The following is an 8,516-nucleotide window of genomic DNA, read 5'->3' on the forward strand; positions in this document are numbered from 1 at the left end:
GTTTCTTTTCTGATAAAGAGGTACCGTCTCCCTTTGTCACTGTTCTTCTCCTTCGTTCGGTAGGTAAGCGTCAGGGCACGCTGCAGCGGGGACGCCTGGGTGCTTTGAGCCTGCGTCCCCAAGTTTGCATTTGCCCGGGAAGGTCTGCGGGCTTACAGGGTTTATCCCAGTGCACACCTCCTACAGTTACCGGGTGCTTCACGTCGTGTGACTGCACGACCGACGCACCTGCAGTAATTTTGGAGACTCACCTCGTGAAACGGGTGTCTGTATCTACGTGGTGTGGCCCAGTTCTTTTCCGTTAGCGTTTATGAGGGGACGCTGGAGGCGGACAGAGCCCTGTGGCAGTCAGGTGCTTTCCTGTCGTCGTTTGATCTTGGCTTTTTTTCCTGTGGCCATCCTGATCTGAAAGTTACCAGGGGATGTCTGGCCTTGAGTGTAGGGGCTTTTGCCCTTTTCCAGCCCATCGCCAGTAACAGTGCTGTAGTTTCCCTTGCGACTTCCTCTGATGCTTGACCCCGCAGCCTTTGGCCCAGGCTGCCCTTCCCCGGAAGCGCCCTCGCTTCCCCCTGTGTGCACTGGGTTGTGTCTCTGAAGACCCAGTGCGGGCTTCCCAGCGCTCCGTGACCTAGCGACCTGCCACGGGCTCTCCTGTCCCTTGTGCCGTTCGCCGTATGCCTCCGCCCTGGGTTGGAGAGCGGTCAGACTTCTGCGTGGCGAGTCGTCTTCCTGGCTCCCTCCCGGTGGCAGAGTCGAGAGAAGGGCCTCCCTTTTATGTGTATCGGCAGCTCCTCCCAGGGGAGAGGGCTTATGATCTGAGAGGTGGCGTGCGTACTTGTTGTCCCCATGACTAACTGGGGGAAAGAGCCCGTGCGTGAATGTGATGGTTTCTGGTGTTCGGTTCTTGTTTAATTGCCCTCTGTGTTCCTAGGGGTTGGCGACTGAGCCAGCAACCGATAGCCAGACGTTTGGACTTGCTCCAGGGCCAGTAACAGCGCATGACACGTTGAGCTGTGTTGATGGAGCTGGCCCAGCTGACACGTTCGGTAAGCTAGTGTACACGTCTGGGGCTTTGCTGTCCCTCTCTTGGCTTGATCAGGCGTCTGTCCAGAAACTCAATTTTCGGAGGGAGCAGTGCAGCTCTGCGGTAGAGTGAATGCATGCTTAGCCTGCAGGACTTCCTGGATTCGATGCCCACTGCCTCCCTTAAACAGAACGCCTACTGTGAAACACCTGAAAGGTGTAGGTCCTGGCACAGTATCCGTCCCCTTTTGGGCGGTTGGCCTTTGCCACCTGTCCTCACAGAGATCCCAGCACGACGGCGCTTCTCCTTCCAGGAAGTGCTTTAGCCCCCTGACCTCCTTTTGTGCCCCTTGGTTGCACTGAAGCACGCATGAGTTGGGGATAGGTGAGGAGAGGAGGGGGGGGTTTGAAGTCCCCAGAGGTTCGTGTCCCCATTAATGTACGTGTGACTCCTTCTTACAGGCCACGTGACAGTGCCCCAAAGCGGAGAACCGGACGAGGCCGGTTTCTTTTCTGATAAAGAGGTACCGTCTCCCTTTGTCACTGTTCTTCTCCTTCGTTCGGTAGGTAAGCGTCAGGGCACGCTGCAGCGGGGACGCCTGGGTGCTTTGAGCCTGCGTCCCCAAGTTTGCATTTGCCCGGGAAGGTCTGCGGGCTTACAGGGTTTATCCCAGTGCACACCTCCTACAGTTACCGGGTGCTTCACGTCGTGTGACTGCACGACCGACGCACCTGCAGTAATTTTGGAGACTCACCTCGTGAAACGGGTGTCTGTATCTACGTGGTGTGGCCCAGTTCTTTTCCGTTAGCGTTTATGAGGGGACGCTGGAGGCGGACAGAGCCCTGTGGCAGTCAGGTGCTTTCCTGTCGTCGTTTGATCTTGGCTTTTTTTCCTGGGGCCATCCCGATCTGAAAGTTACCAGGGGATGTCTGGCCTTGAGTGTAGGGGCTTTTGCCCTTTTCCAGCCCATCGCCAGTAACAGTGCTGTAGTTTCCCTTGCGACTTCCTCTGATGCTTGACCCCGCAGCCTTTGGCCCAGGCTGCCCTTCCCCGGAAGCGCCCTCGCTTCCCCCTGTGTGCACTGGGTTGTGTCTCTGAAGACCCAGTGCGGGCTTCCCAGCGCTCCGTGACCTAGCGACCTGCCACGGGCTCTCCTGTCCCTTGTGCCGTTCGCCGTATGCCTCCGCCCTGGGTTGGAGAGCGGTCAGACTTCTGCGTGGCGAGTCGTCTTCCTGGCTCCCTCCCGGTGGCAGAGTCGAGAGAAGGGCCTCCCTTTTATGTGTATCGGCAGCTCCTCCCAGGGGAGAGGGCTTATGATCTGAGAGGTGGCGTGCGTACTTGTTGTCCCCATGACTAACTGGGGGAAAGAGCCCGTGCGTGAATGTGATGGTTTCTGGCGTTCGGTTCTTGTTTAATTGCCCTCTGTGTTCCTAGGGGTTGGCGACTGAGCCAGCAACCGATAGCCAGACGTTTGGACTTGCTCCAGGGCCAGTAACAGCGCATGACACGTTGAGCTGTGTTGATGGAGCTGGCCCAGCTGACACGTTCGGTAAGCTAGTGTACACGTCTGGGGCTTTGCTGTCCCTCTCTTGGCTTGATCAGGCGTCTGTCCAGAAACTCAATTTTCGGAGGGAGCAGTGCAGCTCTGCGGTAGAGTGAATGCATGCTTAGCCTGCAGGACTTCCTGGATTCGATGGCCACTGCCTCCCTTAAACAGAACGCCTACTGTGAAACACCTGAAAGGTGTAGGTCCTGGCACAGTATCCGTCCCCTTTTGGGCGGTTGGCCTTTGCCACCTGTCCTCACAGAGATCCCAGCACGACGGCGCTTCTCCTTCCAGGAAGTGCTTTAGCCCCCTGACCTCCTTTTGTGCCCCTTGGTTGCACTGAAGCACGCATGAGTTGGGGATAGGTGAGGAGAGGAGGGGGGGGTTTGAAGTCCCCAGAGGTTCGTGTCCCCATTAATGTACGTGTGACTCCTTCTTACAGGCCACGTGACAGTGCCCCAAAGCGGAGAACCGGACGAGGCCGGTTTCTTTTCTGATAAAGAGGTACCGTCTCCCTTTGTCACTGTTCTTCTCCTTCGTTCGGTAGGTAAGCGTCAGGGCACGCTGCAGCGGGGACGCCTGGGTGCTTTGAGCCTGCGTCCCCAAGTTTGCATTTGCCCGGGAAGGTCTGCGGGCTTACAGGGTTTATCCCAGTGCACACCTCCTACAGTTACCGGGTGCTTCACGTCGTGTGACTGCACGACCGACGCACCTGCAGTAATTTTGGAGACTCACCTCGTGAAACGGGTGTCTGTATCTACGTGGTGTGGCCCAGTTCTTTTCCGTTAGCGTTTATGAGGGGACGCTGGAGGCGGACAGAGCCCTGTGGCAGTCAGGTGCTTTCCTGTCGTCGTTTGATCTTGGCTTTTTTTCCTGGGGCCATCCCGATCTGAAAGTTACCAGGGGATGTCTGGCCTTGAGTGTAGGGGCTTTTGCCCTTTTCCAGCCCATCGCCAGTAACAGTGCTGTAGTTTCCCTTGCGACTTCCTCTGATGCTTGACCCCGCAGCCTTTGGCCCAGGCTGCCCTTCCCCGGAAGCGCCCTCGCTTCCCCCTGTGTGCACTGGGTTGTGTCTCTGAAGACCCAGTGCGGGCTTCCCAGCGCTCCGTGACCTAGCGACCTGCCACGGGCTCTCCTGTCCCTTGTGCCGTTCGCCGTATGCCTCCGCCCTGGGTTGGAGAGCGGTCAGACTTCTGCGTGGCGAGTCGTCTTCCTGGCTCCCTCCCGGTGGCAGAGTCGAGAGAAGGGCCTCCCTTTTATGTGTATCGGCAGCTCCTCCCAGGGGAGAGGGCTTATGATCTGAGAGGTGGCGTGCGTACTTGTTGTCCCCATGACTAACTGGGGGAAAGAGCCCGTGCGTGAATGTGATGGTTTCTGGCGTTCGGTTCTTGTTTAATTGCCCTCTGTGTTCCTAGGGGTTGGCGACTGAGCCAGCAACCGATAGCCAGACGTTTGGACTTGCTCCAGGGCCAGTAACAGCGCATGACACGTTGAGCTGTGTTGATGGAGCTGGCCCAGCTGACACGTTCGGTAAGCTAGTGTACACGTCTGGGGCTTTGCTGTCCCTCTCTTGGCTTGATCAGGCGTCTGTCCAGAAACTCAATTTTCGGAGGGAGCAGTGCAGCTCTGCGGTAGAGTGAATGCATGCTTAGCCTGCAGGACTTCCTGGATTCGATGGCCACTGCCTCCCTTAAACAGAACGCCTACTGTGAAACACCTGAAAGGTGTAGGTCCTGGCACAGTATCCGTCCCCTTTTGGGCGGTTGGCCTTTGCCACCTGTCCTCACAGAGATCCCAGCACGACGGCGCTTCTCCTTCCAGGAAGTGCTTTAGCCCCCTGACCTCCTTTTGTGCCCCTTGGTTGCACTGAAGCACGCATGAGTTGGGGATAGGTGAGGAGAGGAGGGGGGGTTTGAAGTCCCCAGAGGTTCGTGTCCCCATTAATGTACGTGTGACTCCTTCTTACAGGCCACGTGACAGTGCCCCAAAGCGGAGAACCGGACGAGGCCGATTTCTTTTCTGATAAAGAGGTACCGTCTCCCTTTGTCACTGTTCTTCTCCTTCGTTCGGTAGGTAAGCGTCAGGGCACGCTGCAGCGGGGACGCCTGGGTGCTTTGAGCCTGCGTCCCCAAGTTTGCATTTGCCCGGGAAGGTCTGCGGGCTTACAGGGTTTATCCCAGTGCACACCTCCTACAGTTACCGGGTGCTTCACGTCGTGTGACTGCACGACCGACGCACCTGCAGTAATTTTGGAGACTCACCTCGTGAAACGGGTGTCTGTATCTACGTGGTGTGGCCCAGTTCTTTTCCGTTAGCGTTTATGAGGGGACGCTGGAGGCGGACAGAGCCCTGTGGCAGTCAGGTGCTTTCCTGTCGTCGTTTGATCTTGGCTTTTTTTCCTGGGGCCATCCCGATCTGAAAGTTACCAGGGGATGTCTGGCCTTGAGTGTAGGGGCTTTTGCCCTTTTCCAGCCCATCGCCAGTAACAGTGCTGTAGTTTCCCTTGCGACTTCCTCTGATGCTTGACCCCGCAGCCTTTGGCCCAGGCTGCCCTTCCCCGGAAGCGCCCTCGCTTCCCCCTGTGTGCACTGGGTTGTGTCTCTGAAGACCCAGTGCGGGCTTCCCAGCGCTCCGTGACCTAGCGACCTGCCACGGGCTCTCCTGTCCCTTGTGCCGTTCGCCGTATGCCTCCGCCCTGGGTTGGAGAGCGGTCAGACTTCTGCGTGGCGAGTCGTCTTCCTGGCTCCCTCCCGGTGGCAGAGTCGAGAGAAGGGCCTCCCTTTTATGTGTATCGGCAGCTCCTCCCAGGGGAGAGGGCTTATGATCTGAGAGGTGGCGTGCGTACTTGTTGTCCCCATGACTAACTGGGGGAAAGAGCCCGTGCGTGAATGTGATGGTTTCTGGCGTTCGGTTCTTGTTTAATTGCCCTCTGTGTTCCTAGGGGTTGGCGACTGAGCCAGCAACCGATAGCCAGACGTTTGGACTTGCTCCAGGGCCAGTAACAGCGCATGACACGTTGAGCTGTGTTGATGGAGCTGGCCCAGCTGACACGTTCGGTAAGCTAGTGTACACGTCTGGGGCTTTGCTGTCCCTCTCTTGGCTTGATCAGGCGTCTGTCCAGAAACTCAATTTTCGGAGGGAGCAGTGCAGCTCTGCGGTAGAGTGAATGCATGCTTAGCCTGCAGGACTTCCTGGATTCGATGCCCACTGCCTCCCTTAAACAGAACGCCTACTGTGAAACACCTGAAAGGTGTAGGTCCTGGCACAGTATCCGTCCCCTTTTGGGCGGTTGGCCTTTGCCACCTGTCCTCACAGAGATCCCAGCACGACGGCGCTTCTCCTTCCAGGAAGTGCTTTAGCCCCCTGACCTCCTTTTGTGCCCCTTGGTTGCACTGAAGCACGCATGAGTTGGGGATAGGTGAGGAGAGGAGGGGGGGTTTGAAGTCCCCAGAGGTTCGTGTCCCCATTAATGTACCTGTGACTCCTTCTTACAGGCCACGTGACAGTGCCCCAAAGCGGAGAACCGGACGAGGCCGATTTCTTTTCTGATAAAGAGGTACCGTCTCCCTTTGTCACTGTTCTTCTCCTTCGTTCGGTAGGTAAGCGTCAGGGCACGCTGCAGCGGGGACGCCTGGGTGCTTTGAGCCTGCGTCCCCAAGTTTGCATTTGCCCGGGAAGGTCTGCGGGCTTACAGGGTTTATCCCAGTGCACACCTCCTACAGTTACCGGGTGCTTCACGTCGTGTGACTGCACGACCGACGCACCTGCAGTAATTTTGGAGACTCACCTCGTGAAACGGGTGTCTGTATCTACGTGGTGTGGCCCAGTTCTTTTCCGTTAGCGTTTATGAGGGGACGCTGGAGGCGGACAGAGCCCTGTGGCAGTCAGGTGCTTTCCTGTCGTCGTTTGATCTTGGCTTTTTTTCCTGTGGCCATCCCGATCTGAAAGTTACCAGGGGATGTCTGGCCTTGAGTGTAGGGGCTTTTGCCCTTTTCCAGCCCATCGCCAGTAACAGTGCTGTAGTTTCCCTTGCGACTTCCTCTGATGCTTGACCCCGCAGCCTTTGGCCCAGGCTGCCCTTCCCCGGAAGCGCCCTCGCTTCCCCCTGTGTGCACTGGGTTGTGTCTCTGAAGACCCAGTGCGGGCTTCCCAGCGCTCCGTGACCTAGCGACCTGCCACGGGCTCTCCTGTCCCTTGTGCCGTTCGCCGTATGCCTCCGCCCTGGGTTGGAGAGCGGTCAGACTTCTGCGTGGCGAGTCGTCTTCCTGGCTCCCTCCCGGTGGCAGAGTCGAGAGAAGGGCCTCCCTTTTATGTGTATCGGCAGCTCCTCCCAGGGGAGAGGGCTTATGATCTGAGAGGTGGCGTGCGTACTTGTTGTCCCCATGACTAACTGGGGGAAAGAGCCCGTGCGTGAATGTGATGGTTTCTGGCGTTCGGTTCTTGTTTAATTGCCCTCTGTGTTCCTAGGGGTTGGCGACTGAGCCAGCAACCGATAGCCAGACGTTTGGACTTGCTCCAGGGCCAGTAACAGCGCATGACACGTTGAGCTGTGTTGATGGAGCTGGCCCAGCTGACACGTTCGGTAAGCTAGTGTACACGTCTGGGGCTTTGCTGTCCCTCTCTTGGCTTGATCAGGCGTCTGTCCAGAAACTCAATTTTCGGAGGGAGCAGTGCAGCTCTGCGGTAGAGTGAATGCATGCTTAGCCTGCAGGACTTCCTGGATTCGATGGCCACTGCCTCCCTTAAACAGAACGCCTACTGTGAAACACCTGAAAGGTGTAGGTCCTGGCACAGTATCCGTCCCCTTTTGGGCGGTTGGCCTTTGCCACCTGTCCTCACAGAGATCCCAGCACGACGGCGCTTCTCCTTCCAGGAAGTGCTTTAGCCCCCTGACCTCCTTTTGTGCCCCTTGGTTGCACTGAAGCACGCATGAGTTGGGGATAGGTGAGGAGAGGAGGGGGGGGTTTGAAGTCCCCAGAGGTTCGTGTCCCCATTAATGTACGTGTGACTCCTTCTTACAGGCCACGTGACAGTGCCCCAAAGCGGAGAACCGGACGAGGCCAGTTTCTTTTCTGATAAAGAGGTACCGTCTCCCTTTGTCACTGTTCTTCTCCTTCGTTCGGTAGGTAAGCGTCAGGGCACGCTGCAGCGGGGACGCCTGGGTGCTTTGAGCCTGCGTCCCCAAGTTTGCATTTGCCCGGGAAGGTCTGCGGGCTTACAGGGTTTATCCCAGTGCACACCTCCTACAGTTACCGGGTGCTTCACGTCGTGTGACTGCACGACCGACGCACCTGCAGTAATTTTGGAGACTCACCTCGTGAAACGGGTGTCTGTATCTACGTGGTGTGGCCCAGTTCTTTTCCGTTAGCGTTTATGAGGGGACGCTGGAGGCGGACAGAGCCCTGTGGCAGTCAGGTGCTTTCCTGTCGTCGTTTGATCTTGGCTTTTTTCCCTGGGGCCATCCCGATCTGAAAGTTACCAGGGGATGTCTGGCCTTGAGTGTAAGGGCTTTTGCCCTTTTCCAGCCCATCGCCAGTAACAGTGCTGTAGTTTCCCTTGCGACTTCCTCTGATGCTTGACCCCGCAGCCTTTGGCCCAGGCTGCCCTTCCCCGGAAGCGCCCTCGCTTCCCCCTGTGTGCACTGGGTTGTGTCTCTGAAGACCCAGTGCGGGCTTCCCAGCGCTCCGTGACCTAGCGACCTGCCACGGGCTCTCCTGTCCCTTGTGCCGTTCGCCGTATGCCTCCGCCCTGGGTTGGAGAGCGGTCAGACTTCTGCGTGGCGAGTCGTCTTCCTGGCTCCCTCCCGGTGGCAGAGTCGAGAGAAGGGCCTCCCTTTTATGTGTATCGGCAGCTCCTCCCAGGGGAGAGGGCTTATGATCTGAGAGGTGGCGTGCGTACTTGTTGTCCCCATGACTAACTGGGGGAAAGAGCCCGTGCGTGAATGTG

The 8,516-nt window shown here is 57.5% G+C and overlaps 1 long non-coding RNA gene across 1 annotated transcript; it reads left to right on the top strand.

Annotated features, from left to right (window-relative positions):
- Positions 1–3,985: 3,985 nt before the first annotated feature.
- Positions 3,986–7,152, top strand: LOC140685842 (uncharacterized). Its single transcript, XR_012059275.1, has 5 exons — positions 3,986–4,100; positions 4,539–4,600; positions 5,512–5,626; positions 6,065–6,126; positions 7,038–7,152. It is a non-coding gene; the product is annotated as an uncharacterized lncRNA (long non-coding RNA).
- The last annotated feature ends 1,364 nt before the right edge of the window (positions 7,153–8,516 follow it).

Source organism: Vicugna pacos, chromosome 15, assembly GCF_048564905.1.
Source record: "Vicugna pacos chromosome 15, VicPac4, whole genome shotgun sequence".
NCBI classification, from domain to species: Eukaryota; Metazoa; Chordata; class Mammalia; order Artiodactyla; family Camelidae; genus Vicugna; species Vicugna pacos.